At 39.7% G+C, this 26,570-nt stretch overlaps 1 pseudogene; it reads right to left on the reverse strand.

Moving 5' to 3' along the window:
- Positions 1-4,005: 4,005 nt before the first annotated feature.
- The window catches only part of LOC136120239 (NADH-ubiquinone oxidoreductase chain 5-like), a 67,140-nt pseudogene continuing 44,575 nt past the window's right edge, over positions 4,006-26,570 (reverse strand).

Here is a 26,570-nt window from a genome sequence, read left to right on the forward strand (position 1 = left end):
TAAGTGTGGATAGTGACCTGTGCTTGCACACAGACTTCTTGGTGGCTGCAGCAGCTGCCTTAGCATCTCATGCCCGTCTCTGGTGTCCACTCTGATAGCTGCAGCTCACGCCCATCTCTGGAGCTCGTTTAGGCGGTACTCTGAATCCCCTCTTCTCGTGCACCCCAGAACAATGGTCTCTTGACTCTTAGGCAGTTCCAGACTTTTTCCTGGACTCCCTCCTGCCTAGCTGTGGTGTACTAGCCCCCTTACGGCTGTGTTCACACAGCCAACCCCCATCCTCTCCCTGGGATCTGACTTCCGAAGCCCGTGCCTCAGCTCCTAGCCCCCACCCGCCCCAGCGGGTGAGCATAGAAGCCTCTCAGGCTGGTGAGTGCTGGTTGGCACCGATCCTCTGTGCGGGAATCTCTCCACTTTGCCCTCTGCACCCCTGTTGCTGCGCTCTCCTCCGTAGCTCTGAAGCTTCCCCGCTCCGCAACCCCCTGTCTCCACCAGTAAAGGGGCTTTCTGGTGTGTGGAAACTTTTCCTCCTTCACAGCTCCCTCCCAGAGGGGCAGGTCCCGTCCCTATTTTTTCGCCTCTGCTTTTTCTTTTTTCTTTTGCCCTACCCAAGTACATGGGGAGTTTCTTGCCTTTGGGGAAGTCTGAGTTCTTCTGCCAGTGTTCAGTAGGTGTTCTGTAGGAGTTGTTCCACATGTATGTATTTTTGATGTATTTGTGGGGAGGAAGGTGATCTCCACGTCTTACTCCTCTGCCATCTTGAAGGTCCTCTCCCAGTCTCAGGTATGTTAACAGCAGGGATTTTCAGATTTATTATAGGGCATTGTAATCAGACAACCACCGTCCAATTTCCTTCCACATCTGAGTGTTTCTATGTAACAACTGAATTCCAAGGACAGAGAGTCTGATTGGCTAGCATGGATGGATCCACCTCTGTGTTGGTGGGGAGTGGACTGGGTCTCATAATTTCTCCAAAATTAAACAGATTAGGAAAAGAGTAATCTTCAGTCCACTTCCAAAAGAAGGAATGGACTACAAACATAAATACATACATAAATAAAGACATAAAAGACTGTCCACTACACATGAATAATGAGCAAGAATTCTTATTGATTTGCATGATAATTCTGGGGAAAAAAATTTGATTACTCAATTGATGGTAAGCACTCCTTGTTCATCTTTATACCTCAACTGCCACAGTAGCAGCTTTGTGTAAATTATTTTCAATGCATAGATTCTACACACTCTTGTGTCTGAAACTGGCCTCTCACTTACCCTAGCTGAGCTCAAGGGATTTGCAGATAGAAACATTAGGCAAATGATGGAGCAGGCTGGTCATCAAGATTTCATAGTTGTCTTACCACTTACCACATCACTTCAAACTCTACTACAGGTGTCAGTCCTTCTGAATTTCTACTTAGATGATCTCTTAACTGTGCATATCCAGGTATAAATTACAAATTATGAGACAACAATTAGATTCTAGCTAATGGTTTACTTCTATCACCAACCTCCTCATGCTTTTTTTTAAACACAAGAATTTGATTTTTCTGCCATGGTAACGTTGTTTGGGGGCTTTTTTCCTACAGGGAAAAAAGATGGCATTGACCACTGAAACTCCATCATGGTTTTCAACTTTGAAAACATTCCTCTCATGTAGGACCGCAACTTGCCCATGTGACACATTGTTGCAAATTAGAAAGATGACGCCCTTCAGCTATGGAATTAGAAAAGCCACTCTGAGCAACAACAACCACTCCGGTATATAACTTGGCAAACAGAGCAAGAACAGAACTTCAGCTGCCCCTTGCCTCATGGCCTGGATCTTTGTACAATGCATAACTGGATTTGCCATTTGTGGTGGCTCTGCTCCTGGGGTAATTTAGACAAACTGGAACAAATGCAAACCTTTCCTTTGGAGTCATCTTGTTGGAAGCGTCAGGAAAAAGGACCACAGAAAATCCTGAATTGGAGTTGTCCACTGTTTCTACATTCGTGAGATTACTGAAGAAAACGGCACCATCTTACTGGTTGAACGATTTTTGCCATTGTGGTACCCAACTCTTGAGATGCTTCTATTTCCTTAGTATTTGATGTGATACATCATGTTAAGATGCTGGGTCCTTGTTGAGTGCAGTGAAAATTGATGCTTACCCCTTTTTCAGAAAGGTAGCTTCCTGGATGGCCCCCATTCTTCCTGTACTTTATCCTCATTCCTTGTTCTTGACTCCTCTTGCTACTGTCCACAATGTGTCTTGACCCCTTACCTTAAATTAGTGCAGGCTCTTGTGTCTTGATAGCTATCCTGGCTGTGGCATTGTCCCTCCATCTCAGCAATGCCTTCATAGACATCATTAAGTAATAATCCTTCCATCTCAGCATGGTCCTCAAGACCCTCTCATATGTATATGTTACATGTTACCCCCAATCTGGCTTGGCCAGACTGACAGTTTTCTCTTTGGCTTATTTTCCTTTCTTACCCAATTTGGGCCCAGGCTCACTCATTTCACTGTACTTTTATCAGCACTAGGTATTCATTTTAATACTCTGTCACAGCTACCGAGCTGAAATGATTAATGTGGGTCAACCCAGCTATTTAGAACTTTTTACCAGTGGTTCTGAAATGTGATCTGAGGACCCCTGGAGGTCCCTGAAACCATTTCAGGGGTTCAGCAAGGTAAAAAACACCATATGTCAGGATCTCCCAGCAATTGGGTGAAAGTAGGACTAGTATTAGTGAGGATAGAATTAGTAGTAGAGTGTCTAGGATGTCTTTGATTGTGTAATAGGGGTAGAACGGGATTTTGTCTGTGTCAGATGGGATTCTTGTGGGGTTGTTGGATCCTGCTTCATGAAGGAATAGTAGGTGGACAGCTACTAGTGCTGTAATGATGAAGGGAAGAATGAAATGAAAAGTGAAGAATCATGTGAGTGTTGCTTTGTCTACGGAAAACCTGCCTCAGATCCACTTGACAAGAGGGGTGCCGATGTATGGGATTGCTGGAGTAGGTTTGTAATCATTGTTGCTCCTCAGAATATTTATCCTCATGGTAGTGCATAGCCTATGAATGCAGTGGCTATGACTGTAAGCAGTAGAATAATTCCAACATTTCATGTTTCTTGAAAGGCATAGGATCTATACTATAGGCCACCTCCTACGTGAATGTAAAGACAGATAAAGAACGTGGAAGCTCCATTTGCATGCATGTATCAAATGATTCACCCGTAGTTAATGTCTCGACAGATGTGTGTTACTGATGAGAAGGCAGTTGTTGTGTCTGGTGTGTAGTGTATTGCTAGGAATAGGCCTGTTAGGATTTGTAGGATCAGGCAGATGCCTAGTAAAGAGCCAAGTTCCATCATGATGAGATGTTTGATGGGGTTGGGAGGTCAATAAATGTATTGTTGATGATTTTTATTAAAGGGGGAGTTTTTCGGATGTTGGTCATTGATGTTCCTATAGTTGAATGACAGTGATGATTTTTCATGTCACTGGTCATGGTTGGAACCCATGTGAGAATAAGGAAGACATGTATTTATTTTAAGTGTTATTTTTGTGATCAGCTTTGTGGGAGTTTCTTCAAAACCTTCGCCTATTTATGGGGGCTTTGGGTTGATTGTGAGTGGTGGTATTGGGTGCGGGATCATGTTGAACTTTTGTGGTTCATTTTTAGGTTTGATAGTGTTTTTGATTTACTTAGGGGGAATGTTAGTTGCGTTTGGTTATACAACTGCTATGGCTACTGAGCAGTATCCTGAGGTTTGGGTTTCTAATAAGGTTGTTTGGGGGGCATTTCTTTCAGGGTTGATAATAGAGTTTTTAATGGTATTTTAAAGGATGAGGAGGTAGAAGTTGTGTTTGAGTTCAGTGGGTTGGGAGACTGAGTTATTTATGATACTGGTAATTCTAGTTTTTGTAGTGAGGAGGCTATAGGGGTTGTGGTACTTGGTTGGTGATTGTTACTGGCTGGTCGCTGTTTATTGGTGTTGTGGTTACTATGGAGATTACTCGTGGTAATTAAATAAAAGCATGCTAAGGGTGAGAGGAATGAGGAATGATAGGAAGTATAGCGTGTTAAGGCCTCTTGGGCTTGAGATCAGTGTGGAGAGTTTTAGCTGATAAGAGATGTGGTTTTTGGTAGAATGTTTTCTAGTCAAATTAAGTCTAAAAGAGAGGATGCTGATTTTTGGCTTATTAATAGGTTTAGGTAAGGAGGTAGATGGTGCTTGATGGGGAAGTATCCTAGGAGACTAGAGAATTTAATGGAATTTGAGGGGTAGACTTATTTTAGGTTTTGTGTGTTGAGGTTAATTTTGAGTGCTAATACAAAGCCTAGGGTAGTTACTGTAAGGGCAGTTAGTTTTAGGTATAAAGGTGTAGTTATTAGGGGGGCTGTTATTGGGGGGATATTGTTGGAAATAATGAACCCGGCAAAGACACTTCCAATTAGTAGGTGTTTGATGGAGTTAATTAAAAGGGGGTTGTTTTCATTGATGGGGGTTGGGGGGAGAAGCGGGGTTGCCCTAGTGGTGCAAAGAGGATGATGTGGGTGCTATAGACAGATATGAGGGAGGTGGCAATTCGGGTTATTAACGGGACTCAGGCGTTGGTATGAGATGTGCTGGCGGCTTCAATGATTAAGTCTTTAGAATAGAAACCGGTGAGGAAGTGCATTCCTGTCAATGCTAGATGCCAGATAACAAGGGCTGTTGTGGTGAAGGGTAAGGCCTTGAATAGGCCTCCTATTTTTTGAATATCTTATTCGTTGTTCAAGCTGTGGATAATGGATCTGGAGCATATGAATAGTATGGCCTTAAAAAAAGCATGTGTGCAGATGTATAAGAATGCTAGATAGCATTGGCTGATGCCGATCGTTACCATTATTAGGCCTAATTGGCTTGAGGTGGAGAAAGCGATGATTGTTGTAATATCATTTGGGGTGAGAGCCCATATAGCTGTGAATAGGGTGGTGAGGGCTCCTAAGCATAAGGCTATTGTTGGAATAAGTTTTTTGTTTTCTGTTAGGGGATAAAATCAGATAAGTAGGAAGACCCCTGCTACAACTACTGTGCTAGAGTGGAGTAGGGCTGACTCAGGGGTGGGGCCCTTCATTGCTGACGGGGGTCAGAGGTGAAGTCCAAATTGAGCTGATTTTCCGGCTGTGGCTAGTACAGGTCCTGTAAGGGGGAGGTTTGAGGAATTTAGGTCGAGTATAAAAATTTGTTGCAGGTCTCATGTGTTTGTGTTGAACAGAAACCGTGCTATGGATATGACGAACCTGATAACTCCAATGAGGTTGGTTATATAAGATTGCTTGGAGGGCAGCTGTGTTTGCATCTGCTTGTCCATATCACCGTCAAAATGAGCAGGAAGGATATAATTCCAGCCCCTTCTCACCCAATGAAAAGTTGGAAGAGGTTGTTGGTAGTAACAAGAATTAACATGGTGATGAGGAAGAGCAGTAGGTACTTGAAGAATTGGTTAATGTAAGGATCTAACTGTAGGTACCATATTGAGAACTCCATAATGGATCATGTAACAAATAATGCTACTGGTACGAATATTATTGAGAAATAATCTATTTTGAAGCTAAGTGTTAATTTAAGGGTTTGAATAGTGATTCAGTGTCAGTCTGAGATGATTATTTCTTGGCCTGTGTGGAGGAATGTTATTGTTGGAACTAGGCTGGTAATAGAAGCACACGAGACGGTATTTTTTACCTATGATGGATATGTATCACTTTTGTAGAAATTTGTGTTAGTTATTATAATTGGGATGATTAGTATCAGTAGTGTGAGCAGGGCAAAAGAGGAAAATAAGTTTATTACTTTTATTTGGAGTTGCACCAATTTTTTGGCTCCTAAGACCCATGGATAACTACTATCCTTTAAAAGTCTGCAAAAGCCATACTGTTAAGCATGGGGGCATGAATTAGCAGTTCTTGCAATACTTTCTCGGTAAATAAGAAGTCTTAGTCTTCTGTTACTAGATTCACAATCTAGTGGGTTTTTTAAAACTATATTTACAATACAAGAGGCCCAGGATGATTTTGCCGTTTGGTGACAGTAGTAGGAGGGGTGGAATGTGGAGGACCATAAGGGCATTTTCTCATGTGAAGGAGGGTGTAATATTACCGATATGGTGTATGTATTTACCGCGTTGTGTTGAGATGAATATGTATAGAGAGTATAGGGCTGTAATTACAATGTTAGTTCCTATTAAGGTAATGGTGAGATTTAATCATGAGAAGGTTGATATAACTACGAACAGTTCTCCAATTAGACTGATAGTTGGGGGCAGGGCTAAATTTGTCAGGTTTGCGAGTAGTCATCAAGTGGCTGTTACGGGGAGGAGGGTTTGTAGGCCTCGGGCTAGAATTATAGTTCGGCTACGGACTCGCTCGTAGTTTGAGTTCGCCAGGCAGAATAATATAGATGATGTGAGGCAATGGGCGACTATTAAAGAGGTAGCTCCTATGTAACTTCAAGGAGTTTGGATGAGGGTAGCTGCAACAACAAGTGTTATGTGGCTGACGGAAGAGTATGCGATAAGTGATTTTAGGTCTGTTTGGCGTAGACAGATTGAACTGGTTATGATTATCCCTCAAAAAGAGAGCGTAAGAAGAGGGTAGGCTATGAATTCTGTCAGGGGGTTGCGTATTGATGTAATTCATAGTATGCCGTAGCCTCCGAGTTTTAGTAATACGGCTGCAAGGACTACAGAGCCTGCGATGGGAGTTTCTGCGTGTGCTTTCTGTAGTCAAAGGTGGAGGTCATAGAGGGGTATTTTTACTATAAAGGCTATTATGCAGGCTAGTCATATAAAGACATTGGATCAGGAGTTGGGTAATACTTGGGCTCAATATTGAAGTACTAGGACATTCAGAGAGCCCGTGGTGTTTTGGATCTACACTAATGCCACTAGCAGTGCGAGTGATCCAACTAGTGTGTAGAATAAAAAATAGAGTCCTGCACTGAGGCGTTCTGTTTGGTTGCCTCATCAAGTTATAATAGGTGTAGGAACTAGTGTGGCCTCGAATGTAATGTAAAACAGAATTAGTCCTGTGGCGGTAAAAGTTACGATTAAAAATGTTTGTAGTATGATTACTATAGTGATGTATAGTTTTTTTCAGGTCAGTGATTCTTTGAGTAGGTGAGATTCACTGGCTAATAATATCGGAGGTAGGAGTCATTGTCAGTAGTGGTGCAGATAGAGAGTTGGAAAAGAATGTTAATGAGAAATTAAGGCTATTATCATTGAACTGATTAAGAAGAAGCAGGCTTGTGAGACTAATTAGCAAGCTATGGGTTGTGGTGTTAATTCAAATTATGTTGTTTTCTGATAATCAAGTCAGGGTTATTAGTATAATCGTGGGGATAATAAATTTTAGCATTGGAGGAGGTTAAGGTTTTGTACGTAGTCAGTGTCATATGTATTATTTATATGTCATTTGCCTTTTTAATTCTCACTTACTCTTAGTTATACAAAGAAGTTTCCAGCTCGAATATAGAAGCAGATATGAGACTCCACCTGTCTTGTGTTTGGTCATACATTATAGACAGTTGCAAAAATTTAAAACAACGCTACTCTTCTCACTAAGCCTTTTGCTTTCCACACATAGTTATCTTTCATTAAAATGTTATATAGGTTAATGTGTAGTGAGTTTATTATGTTTTGATAAATGAATAATTTTTAAAGTTTTCAAAGGCTATGTGACAAAAATGTATAGCGGTAAGGCACAGTAATAAAATCTCTGTGGAGGTTTAATAGTCGTTAATACTGAGACCAAAATTTGGAAATCACTGTTCTAAAACATGAGATCACTTATGAACATTGTGGGAGGGTGATGTGCCAGGGTGCTTCTAAATCCAGATATGCCCACAGCAGCTGGAGAGTGAGTGTGGCTTTCAGGACATAGATATGAAGATATATTGGAGCTTTGAGAATCTTTGGTGTGTAAATCATCATTTAAGCAGTAGGTATGGTTGAAATGTCCCAGAATATGTACAGAGTAAGAGGAGAATGAGGACGAACTCCCAAGAAGTGGCAACCTGGAAGGACAGACATAAAAATAAGAGTTTGCAAAGAAGGACCAAATGAAATGTCTAAAGATAAAGAAAGGAAGTGAGGAGAGTGGTGTCACAGAAATCAAGTGGCAAGCGTTTCAGCGGTGTTAAATTCTGCTCAGGGGTGGAGAAAGAGAGGGCTCTGGTGACCCTGGTGAGAGATGTTTCAGTGACCAAGAGGGTAAGAGGTTGACAGAATTCACATGTAAACAGTTTTAGATAAAGTAGAAGATGAAAAATTTGAGACAGCAGCTCTCACAAGAATTCGGTTAAAAGGGAAAAAAGAGAGGTGATGTAACTGGAGTTGGGCATGGGGGACAGAGGATGGGTGAGGCTTTTGTAACAGGAAACGTTAATATCTAGCTCACAAAGTAGCTTTGTAATAGGGGCGGGGCGGGTACACAGCCGCTAACGGGAGACCCTTAGCGCGGAGGTTAGAGACCCCACTCCGCCCACAGCCAGGCTGTGGTCCCCGGGGCAGAGAGCACTGTGAGAGGCAGATCTCCGCCTTCTGCCTGGGGTCCTCCAGGCCCTTCCGCCTTGGGCTGGTGCATGACCTTGGGGGCCGGGCGCAGGCTGAGGGCTGTGTCCCGCAGGGCTCCAGAGCCCTCGCCGCGGCTGCCCACTGACCCGGCGCAGGCCTTGAAGCGGCAGTGAGCCTCTCCCGCATCGCCGCCTCCGAGACCTAATGGCCGCGGCAGTCTCCATGGGTCGCAGTCCTCGGGACCCGGCCCCGTTTGGGCGGCCTGAGGAGCCTGAGGGCCGGCTGGGTCCGGGCACCTGGCTCCCTCAGTGATGACGGCGGGGTGGGGTCTGGGGACCTGGTCCTGGGGGTGGGAGGACCCAGGCTGGGTGCTGGACAAACACTCCCGGGCCGGGTAACGGTCCAGCCCAGGGACCCCCTCCTCTTAGCCAGAGTCTGGACCTGGAGCCTTGGGACCTTGCCCTTTCGTGTCAGAACAGAGAATAACATTTGTTTGGTGGAGATTTACAGGAACATTGTGACCTGAACTCAAGAAAAACAAAATGGATCAGACACCCAGAAGTTTGCAACAACAAACCACGCCCCTTCCTCACCTTTTCTGTAAAAGGGCTTTGCTGAAAGCTTTGGGGGAGTTTGGGTTTTTAAGGCATGAGCCACCTTGCGTGGCCCTGTCATAAACCTTTCTCTGCTCCAAACTCTGACGTTTTAGTGTTGTTTGGCCTCACTGTGCCTCGGGCACACGGACTTGAGTTAGGTAACAGCTTAATATTCCATTTATGTGGTTATCTTCATGTGTCTGTCTTTCTTGTCTAATTACAGGTACCTTGAGTTAAGTGGTCTCTTTAACACCCCTCTCTATATTCTCAGTATCTGCTACTTATCTGACAAAGATCTTCACAGGAAGATCTATATATATTTGTTTAAATTAGTTACTTACCTTTCTTACTCTTTCTTAGCATAAAGCAGGCTTATAGTTCTTAATAAACAATGGAAATAAAGAACTATCATCGGATTTGAAGGAAGCCTTAAAATGCTTATGTGAATAAGGCCATACAGCTAATTGATATCATCTAGACAAGAGATTAACATATAAAAAATCTAAGAAATACAGAAAAATACAAATCATTTTTAACTCTCAGAAAAATGTGCATTCCTTGTTCCTCCCTGAAGAGGGGATGTGTATTAACTATATCTATTTCAAGCCAGTGGCAGCAGGGAAGGCAGGGGAGAGTCACCAACTGTGGAAGCTCTGAGAAAGGAATTGAGTTTTGACTGATGGAAAGATATACTCAGTTCATCTCTGTACATCTAGTAAGTGGAACTTTGAAATCCTAAATACACACTAAGGTTATTAACAGTGACCTTTTAAAGATCTATGAAGTATTAGTGAAGTGAAATCATTACAGAAAATCAAGTGTTCAGAAGAAAATGAGCCTAATTAAACGGGATGGTGATTAAAATTTATATGTCCGATTCATAATTCTTCTATTATTTTTGTGAGATGACTCTAACATCTGTGTATTAAAAATTCCGTTACAAACACAAAACACACAGGAGCCTCTATAGGCTCAAAAATAAAATTACGGGGGACATGTGTATGCACATGGCTGATTCACTTTGTTGTGCAACAGAAACTAACACGGTATTGTGAAGCAATTACATTCCAATAAAGATCTATTAAAAAATAAAAAATAAAATAATGCACAGCTGAGAAATCAGCAACATGCTAATGACATTTGTTTTATTCATTAGTGAGATGGATAATTGGTGAAGTGAATATTCTCTGCCGTAACCTTTCATTAAAGAAAGATTTTTCTTCTGAACTAGCAGTTTGTTTTAGAGCAGAGCCAACGACAGCCTCTCAAAATATATAAGGCGATGGTATCTAGCTCTAACTGATGATGGAAAACACCCAGGACTAGTAAATCCTTAACTCTTTCAGTATGTGGGTAGAAAATAGAGTAGGGGCTAAACTTCAACCCAGTTTGTGATGGACATCTATTACATTCTTCATCCCCCATCAGTTTTGTATGCCCTTCCTCTTCAGGGGGAAATGTCTGCACTATGATCATCACCTCTCCAGTGTGGAAATCAGAAGTAAACTGTCAGCCTCTTGTTGCAGATAGGATGAAGGTACGTGATCAGAGCACCGCAGTCAGACACATCTGCTGGGCCTTCCAGTCAGACATGAGTAACGGGAGCAACTAGATGCAGGAGGTGGGAGCAGGGAGAGCATTAGCTTCCCAGTTGTTGCAAGACTGGGTTCCTGCCACAGAAGTACAGTCAGCACTGGCCACAGTGCCAGTCACGTTGAACTTGTGGTATTTGGCACCCAACAGAGGCAGTGAGTACGGTTTCCTCAATAGTCTGGTTCTGTGTCACGATTTGGAGTATTACTGCTAGAAGCTCACTTTTGAGTCTATTCTTTTTTTTTCTCAAAGTATCCCAGTGAATCTGTTAACCACCTGATATTCTCAAATACATCACTTTTCTAATTAAACTAGCCAGAACAGATTCCACTGTTTACAACCAAGTGTTCTGACAGATACACCACGTAGCTCATAAATTGAAGGAGTGAGGGCAAATCAAGCTCTAAATGCTTCTTTGAGCTCTTTAAATCTTTACTGGAAGAATTTATGTGAAGTCAATATATTGGATGTTTCTACTTTAAAAGGTAGTGAAACTGAACAGCCAAGTACAAGGAGGGGCGCATGGTCGCCAGGGCTTTGGGTTTGCGTCTTGATACCACCATCACCGGCTCCGGATAAGTAACCTAACCACGTTGATTCTCAGTTGTACCACTTATGATAGATGACAGTAATACCTAACGATTGTTAGGATTAAATGGGATAATCTTTATAAAGTATTAGGGCAATGCTGCATACCAACTGACAAAGAGCTTTTATTAGCTATTGCTAATGCTTTATAATATTGGTGAATTTTCAGTTACAGAGAATCTAATCCACTCAAGCTACTTTAAGCAGAAAAGGATTCGTTTTAGAGGATTAAATCACTTCCAGAATGTTTGGGAAGGCTGAAGAAATGGAGACTAGGGTAAGCTTCTAGAAAAGCCCCCAAAACTACCCACAGAATAGGCTAACAAGGAAGCTGCTATCTGAGTCCTGACCTGTCAAGTGTAGGAGCAGGAAGCCTTCTCATAACTAGGCAGCTTTTGCTAACACTGCTAGCTCCACCACCTGTGCTATGCTTGGGACTCTACCTGCTGAATCAGGAAATCACTATTCAATTTCCATCAAACTAAAACTAGGATTAGTTTGGCCCATTTTTTAACCTTATATAAACAAAACTGTAAATTACATACTCATCTGTGTCAGCTCTTCACCATCATGTATGTGAGATCCATGCATGCCGTTCTGTGTAGCAACAGTACAAAATTTCATTGCTGTGTAGCAGGAGGAGGTAGGCAGAATAATGGGCCCCAAAGATGTCAACAATCCTAATACCTAGAACCTGTGAATGTTGCAATACTCGGCAAAGGAGAATTGATTTGCATATGGAATTGAGGTTGCTAATCAGCTGACCTTAATATAGGGCGAGTATTCTGGACTATCCAGGTGAACTCAAGGTAGTGGAGAGAGTTCTTAAAAGTAGAAGAGGCAGAGAGAGTGATCTGAGAAGGACTGGGCTGACTTTTCTCCTTTTAAGATGAAGGAGGTGGTCCAGGATAAAGTATGAAATGTAACAATTAAAAGTGGATGTCGTCTAGAAGCTGGAAAGGACAAGTAAACGGATTTTCCCTTAGAGCTTCCAGAAAGGAATACAGCCCTGCCAACACCTCGATTTCAGCTCATGGATCCCATGCCGGACTTCTGATCTGCGAAACTGTATGGTAATAACTTTGTGTTGTTTTCAACCACTAAGTTTGTGTTAGTTTGTAACAGTTTGTAGTAATCTGTAGTTTTATAGAAAACTAATACACAGGGTTCCTCAACCTCAGCACTACAAACATTTTGGACTAGATAATTCTTTGCGGTGGGAGCTTCCCTGTATAAAGCAGGATGTTTAGCAGTGTTCTGGATTCTACCCACTAAATGCCATTAGCACTCCTGCCAGATGTGACAACTAAAATGTCTTCCAGATAGTGCCAAATGTCCCTGAGGACCAAAATCACTGCCAGTTGAGAATTTACACTGTATAGTATTTTATTTCAGAAATACACCACAATTTATTTAGACAATCTATTATTTGAAGATGCTTGGATTGTTTCCAAAATTATTGTTGCTAATAATGCTTCTATGACTATCCGTGCATGTGTTTTGGTTAATATATGTGCAGCTTGCTGTTAGATATGTACGGAAAACTAGAATCACTTGGTCAAATAGTATGGCTTCTGTAACTAATTTGCAATTCTACAGGCAAAGGAAAACTTATAGGAAAGTTTCTGTAGCATCCCATTCTTGCTAATATTTAGTATAGCCTGCCCTTTTCATTTTCTAGCCATTCGAGTGAGTGTGTACAGCATCTTCTTGTAATTTAAATTTGCATTTCCATGATAGCTAATAAATAACACATTTTTACAATATGGGTATTCCCACTCTGATAGTCTTGTCTATGTCTGATCAAGTCTCCAATCCTACTGTTTTTGCATTGTCTCTCTCTTCTTTTCTTAGTTTGCAGGGGTTATTTTTAAATTCAGATACATGATCTTTGTTGGATATGTACGTATGTGGACTGGGTGATTGATCCTAATTATCTCAGTGAAGTACAGCTGTTGTTTAGTGGGGTTGCAATTAAGTCTGGAATCCAGGTGAAACTCTGTAGTGCCTCCTAGGTGGGCATTTACCCTAATTTTTTGTATCCTCCACACTGTGAGAGTCCTTAAAAGTCTATTCTCCTTTGCAGTGGCTTTCCAATGTGGTTTGTTAGTCTCTATCTCTGTGCAAATGACTTGAGGAGACACCCCTTCAAGGGCAGGGCTCTCATCTCCCTGCCTCTCTTTTCTTCAGGATCTTTGTTGTCCCAAATCGAGTTTTTTGTCTCTCTGGAACTATGCAGTTGCCAAAAGCCCTGCTGGTGTCTCTACTTCTTTTTTTTTTATTTTATTTACTTTTTTATACAGCAGGTTCTTATTAGCTATTCACTTTATACATATTAGTGTATATATGTCAATCCCAATCTCCCAATTCATCACACCACCACCACCTCCCTGCCCCTCTGCCGCTTTCCCCCCTTGGTGTTCATACGTTTGTTTTGTACATCTGTCTCAAATTCTGCGCTGCAAACTGGTTCATCTGTACCATTTTTCTAGGTTCCACATATATGCATTAATATATGATATTTGTTTTTTTCTTTCTGACTGACTTCACTCTGTATGACAGTCTCTAGATCCATCCACGTCTCTACAAGTGACTCAATATCATTCCTTTATATGGCTGAGTAAAATTCCATTGTATATATGTACCACATCTTCTTTATCCATTCATCTGTCGATGGGCATTCAGGTTGCTTCCACGTCCTGGCTATCGTAAATAGTGCTGCGGTGAACACTGGGGTGCATGTGTCTTTTGGAATTACAGTTTTCTCTGGTTATATGCCTAATAGTGGGATTGCTGGGTCATATGGTAATTCTATTTTTAGTTTTTTAAGGAACCTCCGTACTGTTCTCCATAGTGGCTGTATCAATTTACATTCCCACCAACAGTGCAAAAGAGTTCCCTTTTCTCCACACCCTCTCCAGCATTTGTTGTTTATAGATTTTCTGATGATGCCCATTCTAACTGGTTGAGGTGATACCTCATTGTAGTTTTGATTTGCATTTCTCTAATAATTAGTGATGTTGAGCAGCTTTTCATGTGCTTCTTGGCCATCTGTATGTCTTCTTTTGAGAAATATCTATTTAGGTCTTCTGCCCATTTTTGGATTGAGTTGTTTGTCTTTTTCATATTGAGCTGCATGAGCTGGTTATATATTTTGGACATTAATCCTTTGTCCATTGATTCCTTTGAAAATATTTTTTCCCATTCTGAGGGTTGTCTTTTCACCTTGTTTGCAGTTTCCTTTGCTTTGCAAAAGCTTTTAAATTTCATTAGGTCCCATTTGTTTATTTTTGTTTTTATTTCCATTACTCTAGGAGGTGGATCAAAAAAGATCTTGTTATGATTTATGTCAAAGAGTGTTCTTCCTGTGTTTTCCTCTAAGAGTTTTATAGTGTCTAGTCTTACATTTAGGCCTTCAATCCATTTTGAGTTTATTTTTGTGTATGGTGTTAGGGAGTGTTCTAATTTCATTCTTTTACATGTAGCTGTCCAGTTTTCCCATCACCACTTATTGAAAAGACTGTCTTTTCTCCATTTTATATCCTTGCCTCCTTTGTCATAGATTAGTTGACCACAGGTGTGTGGGTTTATCTCTGGGCTTTCTATCCTTTTCCATTGATCTGTATTTCTGTTTTTGTGCCACTACCATATTGTCTTGATTACTGTAGTTTTGTAGTATAGTCTGAAGTCAGGGAGTCTGATTCCTCCAGCTCCATTTTGTTCCCTCAAGACTGCTTTGGCTATTTGGGGTCTTTTGTGTCTCCATACAAATTTTAAGATTTTTTGTTCTAGTTCCGTAAAAAAATGCCATTGGTAATTTGATAGGGATTGCATTGAATCTGTAGATTGCTTTGGGTAGTATAGTCATTTTCACAATATTGATTCTTCTAGTCCAAGAACATGGTATATCTCTCCATCTGTTAGTATCATCTTTAATTTCTTTCATCAGTGTCTTATAGTTTTCTGCATACAGGTCTTTTGTCTCCCTAGGTAGGTTTATTCCTAGGTATTTTATTCTTTTTCTTGCAGTGGTAAATGGGAGTGTTTCCTTAATTTCTCTTTCAGATTTTTCATCATTCATGTATAGGAATGCAAGAGATTTCTGTGCATTAATTTTGTATCCTGCAACTTTACCAAATTCATTGATTAGCTCTAGTAGTTTTCTGGTGACATCTTTAGGATTCTCTATGTATAGTATCATGTCATCTGCAAACAGTGACAGTTTTACTTCTTCTTTTCCAATTTGTATTCCTGTTATTTCTTTTTCTTCCCTGATTGCTGTGGCTAGGACTTCCAAAACTATGTTGAATAATAGTGGTGAGAGTGGACATCCTTGCCCTTCTGGCTTGTAGAGTTTCTGCTGAGACATCAGCTGTTAACCTTATGGGAGTTCCCTTGTATGTTATTTGTCATTTTTCCCTTGCTGTTTTCAATAATTTTTATTTTTCTTTAATTTTTGCCAATTTGATTACTATGTGTCCTGGTTTGTTTCTCCTTGGGTATCCTGTGTGGGACTCTCTGCACTTCCTGGACGTAGGTGGCTATTTCCTTTCCCATGTTAGGGAAGTTTTCGACTATAATCTCTTCATATATTTTCTTGGGTCGTTTCTCTCTTTTCCTTCTGGGACCCCTATAATGTGAATGTTGTTGCATTTAATGTTTTCCCAGAGGTCTCTCAGGCTGTCTTCATTTCTTTTCATTCTTTTTTCTTTATTCTGTTCCACAGCAATGAATTCCACCATTCTGTCTTCCAGGTCACTTATCCATTCTTCTGTCTCAGTTATTCTGCTATTGATTCCTTCTAGTGTATTTTTCAGTTCAGTTATTGAATTGTTCATCTCTGTTTGTTCTTTAATTCTTCTTGTTCTTTTTTAAGCATGTCTTGCATCTTCTCGATCTTTGCCTCCATTCTTTTTCCGAGGTCCTGGATCATCTTCACTATCATTATTCTGAATTCTTTTACTGGAAGGTTCCCTATCTCCACTTCATTTAGTTGTTTTTCTGGGGTTTTGTCTTGTTCCTTCATCTGGTACGTAGCCCTCTGCCTTTTCATCTTGTCTGTCTTTCTGTGAATGTGGTTTTTGTTCCACAGGCTGCAGGATTGTAGTTCTTCTTGCTTCTGCTGTCTGTCCTCTGGTGGATGAGGCTATCTAAGAGGCTTGTGCAAGTTTCCTGATGGGAGGGACTGGTGGTGGGTAGAGTTTGCTGTTGCTATGGTGGGTAGAGCTCAGTAAAACTTTAATCTGCTTGTCTGCTGATGGGGGAGGGGGCTGGGTTCCCTCCCTGTTGATTGTTTGGCCTGAGGCCACCCAACGCTGGAGCTTCCCCAGGCTCTTTGGCTGGGCTAATGGTGGACTCTGGGAGGGTTCACACCAAGGAGTACTTCCCAGAACTTCTGCTGCCAGTGTCCTTGTCCTCACGGTGAGATATAGCCACCCCCCACCTCTTCAGGAGACCCTCCAACACTAGCAGGTAGGTCTGGTTCAGTCTCCTGTGGGGTCACTGCTCCTTCCCCTGGGTCCTGATGCACACACTACTTTGTGTGTGCCCTCCAATAGTGGAGTCTCTGTTTCCCCCAGTCCTGTCCAATTCCTGCAATCAAATCCCACTAGCCTTCAAAGTCTGATTCTCTACGAATTCCTCCTCCTGTTGCCGGACCCCCAGGTTGGGAAGCCTGACGAGGGACTCAGAACCTTCACTCCAGTGGGTGAACTTCTGTGGTATAAGTGTTCTCCAGTCTGTGAGTCACCCACCCAGCAGTTATGGGATTTGATTTTATTGTGATTGCGCCCCTCCTTCCATCTCATTGTGGCTTCTTCTTTGTCTTTGGATGTAAGGTATCTTTTCTGGCGAGTTCCAGTGTCTTCCTGTTGATGATTGTTCAGCAGTTAGTTGTGATTCCGGTGCTCTCGCAAGAGGGAGTGAAAGCATGTCCTTCTACTCCGCCATCTTGAACCAGTCCTCAGTGTCTCTACTTCTTGTCTGTAGGTCTCCACCTAGTTTCCCTCCCTTCCCCACCCCCAATATGTCACAGCAAAGAATTGTCAAATACCTTGAGTGGAAAGCGGAGTTCAGCCCACCTATCCACACTTCTCTTCACTTTATGATCTTGTTTCCCATCGTCTGGTTGCCTGGGAGCACTTCTATACCTTCAAACCGATGATTTTGTATTTTAGAGCAATTTAGTAATTGGCTTTCTAAGTATTCTCCACAGGATAAATGGTCTGTTAAATTCCACAATAGCTGCAAGCAGAAGTGCCCCAGTGAAGTTGTAAGGCCTGAGATCTCGCATTCATTTATATTCATCCTCAATTCCCTCCCGCTCATTCAGTATCATTGTTCTATGCTGTAATTTAACATCCCACAGTATTCAACTCTGTTGCTGATTTTCGGCTGCACCAGCCGTTGTAGCCAGCAATAAGAGATTGTTTCAAGAATATCATAGAAGCTCTCTCACTATGCCTTGTGCTGAGAATTTATAATTATAATGCTGTTATTTTTGTTCTTCTCCAGCGCAGTTAGAAGCAGGGAGACTCCCACCACACCCAGGGTTTGTATTTTTCACTCTCACTCAAATGGTTCAGTGTAATAGTTACTAGGTCTAACAAAGGTTCAGCTTCATTTCTCATCAAGTGACCACAGATAAAAATTGTTTTGCCATGGTCAATCATGGACCACTTTCTTCCCATTTCGTGTTCATACAAATTCTTTCCAGGTAAGATAACCCAGATTTCCCATTTCCCATGACCTATAGACATCCCTGTTACTGAGAAGTACATTGTTTCAGAAACACATTATTTGGTTTAATCTAAAAGGGAAATTTTTACTACTCTTCTAGAATGGTTAGACGAAGTAAAGAAATAGACTGTAAGCTAAACTTCTAGGGAAAAAATAGCAAAACGATCTATAACTTGGGCCATTAAAAGTCCTGCCACAACTGTTGTAATCCACAAGCTGTAGATTCAGGAGTTGCTTCTGGTCTCCAGAACCATGCCACTTCTGCCATGTCCTGCCATTTGAACATCAAAATGAGCTCAAGCCTCACCTTTCCCTCTCTTACTTGGTTTTGAATCCAACTTTCATATATTTGATGAGCAAAATCAAGTTCATTTCTGATACCCTCTGATTTCTTGCAAGAGATGAGGAAAATGCAGCATGGAGTTTCCAGCCTCTGCAGTACAGGAAAGCATTTGAGAGGGAAACTGGAACTCCTGACAAGCCAATCTGCAGTGTCCACCACTGTCCACCACTCCCCTCATGACCTATTTCCCAATGTATCCATTATTCTTATTTTTTGACATTATCTGACCAGAATGTCTTGCTTATAGCCCCGTTACACTGTATGATCAACACTGAAGTATTTTATTCTGCAAACCTGCTTCTCTCCCTGTTCTCTCTCTCAGTGAAGAACAATAGAGTTCCAAACTAGAGGCCTGTGAGGTGGCCTAGAAGCTTTCCAGTTTCTTTCCATAGCGCCGTTCCAGTCCTAGCTCACGAGCACCCCAATACTGGGGATTCTGTCTCTTTCATAATATACATTTTATCTTCTCCATTCTCTCTGCTACTTAGTTCATTTAAACTTCTTCATTTCTTTCTTAGATTATTGTGATAGCCTTTTAATTGTTCTTATTCCATGTACTCTTTCTTTCCATGTACTAATTCCGAACAGAACATCTCCGTCCCACTACTGATGAAGGTCTTTTTCACTTTGCCCCACCTATATGCACTCTTCCCCCAGCCATACACAGCTACTAGTAATTGACCAAACTCATTTTGTTTTACACTTCTTTCACTCTCATTCATATTATTCCCTTTGCCTGTTTGAATGCCTTTCCTAAGTCTTACCCATCCTTTAAAACTCTGTTCAAGTGTCACTTATTCCAGGAAGTTCCCCAAACTTCCTTCTGCTTTAGATGCGCATAACACTAGTATAACAACAGGCATACTCTTCCATTATCAAGGCTTCACCTCTCTGTTTTTCCCCTAGGCTATCAGATCCTTGAGGGCAGGTGTCACCTTTATTAAACTTGGACTGTCTAAAGTATAAAGTTAGAGCTGAAGTTGAGTAGTCAGTCATATTTGTGGGGAAAAAAATAGTGATTAGAGTAGAAATCTTAGCAGTATTTTGCAAAGCTTACAGATTTGATTATAATTTTTAGTTCATTGCAAGCTGGAACTTGGCAGTTTGTTTTCCATACTTGCTATGTTTTCAATAAATGACAGTGATGAGCAAACTTTACTAACTTTGGCCAGGAAGCCTTGTCCTAAAAAATTCTCTGTTTGAATTAGAGTCCATAAATTTAACAAGCTATACAGGCATATCTCTTTTATTGTGCTTCAATTTATTGAGTCTTGCAGATGTGCTTTTTACTAATTGAAGGTTTGTGGCAACCATGAGTCAAGGCCATAGTGTCATTTTTCCAACAATATTGGCTCACTTTGGGTGTCTGTGTCACATTGTGTTAATCCTTGTGCTATTTCAAGCTTTTTCATTATTAATATATTTGTTATGGTGATCTGTGATCAGAGATCTTTGTTACAAGTTTCAGATGATGTTTAGCATTTATTAGCAATTGTCTTTTTAAATTAAGGTATATACATCATTTTTTAGACATAATGCTATTTCACACTTAACAGATTACAATATAGTATAAACATAGCTTTTATATGCATTGGGAAATCAAAAAATTTGTATGACTTGCTTTATTGTGATACTTTATTGCAGTGGTCTGGAACCTAACCCAAAATATCTCTGAGGTATACCTGTATTAAAGTCTCATGTAGACCACTTTTTCTAAAGTATTGAGTTTTTTTTTGAATAGTTCTTTTTTTATTGAAGTATAATTGATTTATAATATTATATTAGTTTCAGGCGTACAACAAAATTATGCAATATTTTTGTAGATTATACTACACTTAAAGTTATTATAAAATACTGGCTATATTCCCTGTGCTGTACAATATATCCTTGCATCTTATTTATTTTATACATAGTAGTTTGTACCTCTTAATCCCCTACCCCATCTTGCCACTCTCCCATCCCTCTTCCCACTGGTAACCACTAGTTTGTTCTCTGTATCTGTGAGTCTGTTTCATTTGTTAAATATTTATTTATTCACTTATTTATTTTATTTTTTAGATTCCACATATAAGTGATAACATATAGTATTTGTCTTTCCTTGACTTATTCCACTTAGCATCATATCCTCCAGGTCTATCCATGTTTTTGCAAATGGCAGATTTTCATTCTTTTTTTGTGGCTGAGTAGTATCCCACTGTATAAATATACCACAACTTCTTTATGCATTCATCTGTTGATGGATGCTTAGCTTGCTTTCATATCTTGGCTATTGTGAATAATGCTGCTATGAACATTGGGGTGCATGTATCTTATTGATTTCGTGTTTTCATTTCCTTCAGATATATACCCAGGAGTGGAATTTCTGGATCACATGTTAGTTCTACTTTTAGCTTTTTGAAAAACTTCCATACTGTTTTCCATAATGGCAATGCCAGTTTACATTCCCACTGACAATGTACTAGGGTTCCCTTTTCTCCACCTCCTCGCCAACATTTGCTATTTGTGGTCATTTTGACAATAGCCATTCTGACAGATGTAAGATGGTATCTCATTGTGGATTTGATTTGCGTTTCCCTGATTATTAGCGATTTTGAGCATTTTTCAAATCAATTCTCACATTGTAGGGTGAATTCTGAAACCTTACCTTGATTGAATATATTCTTTAATGCAGCCACATTCCTTTAAAATGTTTCCAGAAATAACACACCTCTCTGATATGGCACACATGCTTTGAAAGTAATACTGTCCTTTTTATATAAAGACCACACTACAGATAAGGGATTTGTAGACCATGTATTTTAGCTAATAAACACCCAATTGTGAATACATGTTTTACCAAACATAGTCCTGAAGTTTGCAAAAGCAGCATGCATTTTGTTTGTCCAAACAAAATGTCAAAAATGTCCAACCAAAACTAGAGGTTTATCTCTGACTTAGAAATAGAGCAAAGCTAGGCTCTAACCAGGTTCTTAATCAAACTATATTCAAAGAACAGTAATAAGATTTTAATCGAATTCCTTGAAAAATGGTGAGATGGCAAATAAACTTGGGAAATGATGAGTTAAACAAATTTGAACAGGTTTGTTTTTGTCTTGTGTTATGTTTGGTTCTTACAGTAAGACTGTCAAATCTTAATATGGTAATAAGAATTTTGTTGATTCTCTAAGAACATGTTAGACTACGCAGTGTCCCCAAATTTACCTGACCACAGAATTTCCCCCCACTCCAAATAGGCATACTTTTTGCTGGTTTTCAGATTACCTGTTTACATTTTTCAGAGAAAATGATTCTGAGAGCTCGGTTTGGGAGATGCTATCCTAACAAAAAGAACTGAGTTGTTAGGAAATCTTGACAACAACTTCATAAAAAAATATTCTAAACAATAAATTAAACCTTGGAAATCAGAAAAAGTTATATAGATATTTATATATTTTTTAAAACAGTAATAAAAATCATCTATTTTTAAATTTTTATTGGAGTATAGTTGATTTACAATGTTGTGTTAGTTTCAGGTATACAGCAAAGTGAATCAGTTATACATATACATATATCCACTCTTTTTTTAGATTCTTTTCCCATATAGTCCATTACAGAGTACTGAGTAAAGTCCCCTGTGCTGTACAGGTCCTTATTAGTTATCTATTTTATATATAGTAGTGTGTATATGTCAATCCCAATCTTCCAATTTATCCCTCCCCCACTACCGCCCGGTAACCATAAGTTTGTTTGCTACATCTATAACTCTATTTCTATTTTGTAGATAAGTTCATTTGTACCTTTTTTAGATTCCCCATATAAGTGATATCATATGATATTTGTCTTTCTCTGACTTACTTCACTCAGTATGACAATCTCTAGGTCCATCCATGTTGCTGCAAATGGCATTATTTCATTCTTTTTTATGGCTAAGTAATAGTCCATTGTATATATGTGCCACATCTTCTTTATCCATTCCTCTCTTGATGGTCATTTAGGTTGCTTCCATGTCCTGGCTTTTGTAAATAGTGCTGCAATGAACATTGGGGTGCGTGTATCTTTTCGAATTATGGTTTTCTCTGGATAAATGTCCAGAAATGGGATTCCTGGATCATATGGTAGCTCTATTTTTAGTTTTTTGAGGAACCTCCATACTGTTCTCCATAGTGACTATACCAGTTTACATTCTCACCAACAGTGTAGGAAGGTTCCCTTTTGTTTACACCCTCTCCAGCATTTATTGTTTGTAGATTTTTTTGTTTGTTTGTTTGTTTGTTTTTGTGGTACGCAGGCCTCTCACTGTTGTGGCCTCTCCCGTTGCGGAGCACAGGCTCCAGACACGCAGGCTCAGCGGCCATGGCTCACGGGCCCAGCCACTCTGTGGCATGTGGGATCTTCCCGGACAGGGGCACGAACTCATGTTCCCTGCATCGTCAGGTGGACTCTCAACCACTGCGCCACCAGGGAAGCCTGTTTGTAGATTTTTTTGATGATGGTCATTCTGAGTGGTGTCAGGTGATGCCTAATTGCAGTTTTGATTTGCATTTCTCTAATAATTAGTGACGTTGAGCAGCTTTTCATGTGCTTTTTGGCCATCCTTATGTCTTCTTTGGAGAACTGTCTATTTAGATATCCCACCCATTTTTTGATTGGGTATCTCCTTCTATTGAGTGCATTCTCAGCAAGGGAAACAATGACTGGTTTGCAGGAGTGTTGTTTGTTTTTTCGTTGGCAGTATTATACCTAAATTCCTGATTAATATTGTCAGAAATGAAGTCCTTTCTTTAGAACTCATTTCTACATTCAATAGCTGGCTGTGACAGGAATGTCTCTATTGAAACGTCAGAAGCTGTGCTTCTGGTATATCAATCTCTGAGAGATGTGCTAAGTTCACTTTCAATTCTCAAATTGTGTTGTTGAACCTATAAATGGATCAATATACAATTAGATGCCAATTAGGTACCAATCTATGCTTATTATAACTGTAGTTCATTTCTTATTGAGATATAATTCATGTAACATAAAAGGCATTTTATGTTATACATTTAAACATGTATAATTCAGTAGGTTTGATATATTTATAACATTGTACAATCATCCCCACTATCTAATTTCAGAACATTTTCATCACTACCCCCCCAAAATATCTTGTACCTCTTAGCAGTCACTCCTAATTTTCCCCATTTTCTCACCACCCTTAATCTACTTTCTTTGTGTATTTTCCTATTTTGATTATTTCGTATGAATGAAAGTATATAATATGTGACCTGTTATGTCTGGCTTCTTTCACTTAGCATAATGTTTTCAAGGTTCATCCATGTAGTAACATGAATCAGTACTTTATTCTTTTTTATCGTTGAATAATATTCCATTGTATAAACACAGCAAATTTGTTTATCCATTAATCCATTAAGAGACGTTGAGTTGTTTTCACTTTTTTGGCTATTGTGAATAATGTTGCTATGAATGTTAGTGTACAAGTTTTTGTGTGAATTTGTTTTTGATCTTCTTGGATATGTACCTAAGAGTAGAATTGCTGGGTTATATAACTTTATGCTTAACTTTTTGAGAAACTGTCAAAATATTTTCCACAGAGGCAGTACCATTTTTCATGCCCATCAGCAACATATGAAGATTCCAATTTTTCAATTTTCTCGTGAACATATTTTCCCCAAAACATGAACAAATTTATAACTCTACAATAAAAGGGCAACTCCCCCCCAAAAAATGGGCAAATTATTTAAATAAACAATAAGATATACAAATAGCTAATGAGCACTTGAGAAGATGCTCAACATCATTAGTCATTAGGGAAATGCAAATCAAGACAAGATACCACATCTAGTTCTTTTTAAATTGAGTAGAACAACACCCTGTCATTTTCTCTCTTAATTTTTCTTGAGAATATCCATAGTTAGCTCCAGGGCAGGGCAACTAAATTCATCAAGTGTTAAAACCCTGGTGATCTTTATCCTTCTGTAAGACTTTGACTAAGGGTTATTTTTAGCAATAGGCATTGAAACTCAGCTTGCCCATTTCATTATTAACCCTGTTGCTTTCTCTCTTTATTCAAGTTTCTACTTCATGCACATTATCAGAGTTAGAGTCTATATTTTTCCCTATATGTTCCCTAAATCTGTGATAACCTTTGGCCACCCAGAAGGGATTAATTTCCAATTTCAAGAAAAGACTTTACCTCTCAAACAGTATTTGACTACATGTTCCTTGTGGACTATTGCCAGCCCCTCCTTACTACCATTTTCTGGCTCCTGTCTTTGTATAGTTTAATCTTTGATCCAAAAAGCCTTCATTCATTCTTAAATGGATCATACTTCTTTTTAAAGACTATTCAAGAGCTCAAATTTAAAACACAGTTAAATATAACTTCATATAGCATTGAATAGAAATATCAAGGTGAAATTTCAGAGTATTTCAGACAAGATATTAACATTTTTATAGCTAAAATTTATGAAAATTATAAGATCATCTTCTCTGCAGTTAGGTATGTTTTTGAGAAATGCTTCTAATATATGTACAACACTCAGACAGACATACACGTGTTTCTAATAAAATACTGGAAGAAAAACCTTTAGAATAGAAGGTAGTGACCTACTCAGTTTTTTCTGTATGTTCTATCTTTGAGACTACAAAATTTCACAGGTAAAATTTTGGTTTAAAAGATAATGGAAAGTAAAAAGAAATGAAATTGAGTTGTTTGTAGTGAGGTGGATGAACCTAGAGTCTGTCATACAGACTGAAGTAAGTCAGAAAGAAAAACAAATACCATATGCTAACACATATATATGGAATCTAAAAAGAAAAAAAAAAGTGGTTCTGAAGAACCTAGGGACAGGACAGGAATAAAGACGTAGATGTAGAGAATGGACTTGAGGACACAGGGAGGGGGACGAAGTGAGAGAGTGGTATTGACATATGTATGTATGTAACAGATGTAAAACAGATAGCTAGTGGGAAGCAGCCACATACCACAAGGAGATCAGCTTGGTGCTCTGTGACCACCTAGAAGGGTGGGATAGGGAGGGTGGGAGGGAGACGCAAGAGGGAGGGGATATGGGGATATATGTATACGTATAGCTGATTCACTTTGTTATACAGCAGCAACTAACACAACAATGTAAAGCAATTATACTCCAATAAAGATGATTTTAAAAAAAAAGATAATGGAAAGTACTTACAAGAATCATTCTACGTGCATGTTAAACCCTTTTCTTCATGACAAGGCATAATAAGATCATTTTTAAATATAAGCCTTGCTCATTTCTGCATGCCAGTAAGAAAAATACTGTATCGTATAATTGCTTTAAAAGAGGTCATTAAAAGTGAGAAATAGGGCTTCCCTGGTGGCGCAGTGGTTGAGAGTCCGCCTGCCGATGCAGGGGACACGGGTTTGTGCCCCAGTCTGGGAAGATCCCACATGCCGCGGAGCGGCTGGGCCGGTGAGCCATGGTCGCTGAGCCTGCGCATCCGGAGCCTGTGCTCCGCAACGGGAGAGGCCACAACAGTGGGAGGCCCACGTACCGCAAAAAAAAAAAAAAAAAAAAAAAAAAAGTGAGAAATATATCTTTGCATGACATTTGCAGCTTTATAAAACTGCTTTATTTCCCAGTTTAGAAGAATATGCAGAAGCATATACATCAATGCTTGAGTAACTTATGAGAGACCATATTGGCAATACTTATTTTAGAAGCATTTGTCTCTCAGTGAAATTTTGATGAATGTCTTCAATGTATATTTATGCATATTAACAACATTTGAACTCCTCCTTGACTATAGTACTGCCTTTCAAATATTGAGCTTTAAATCGGGGCTAAAAGGTTTCATTAAAGGTGATGTTTTTCATTTTATCTCTGAGCATACACTTGCTTATTCCTCATCCAAGGTGCAGTCATCTGCATTACATAACCTGTTTTGTTTCAGTATCAGGAATCTTTTCATTTTCCCCAGAGAATCATTTCAGGTTATAAACCTAAGCTTAAGCCTTAGAAACCAATGTGTCCCATGTGAGGTAGCCTTTGGTTTGTAATCCATTCTCAACCCACTGGATAGTCAATACTAGTGAGAAATATTCAAGAACAAGATCCATGACTTGAATATTCAAAGGACTTTTAAAGCAAAATTGATTTATTTTATTAGTAAGAGGCTACAGTTTCCTTTTATATATTCT

The sequence above is a fragment of the Phocoena phocoena genome, chromosome 3, assembly GCF_963924675.1.
Source record: "Phocoena phocoena chromosome 3, mPhoPho1.1, whole genome shotgun sequence".
Taxonomy (NCBI): Eukaryota; Metazoa; Chordata; class Mammalia; order Artiodactyla; family Phocoenidae; genus Phocoena; species Phocoena phocoena.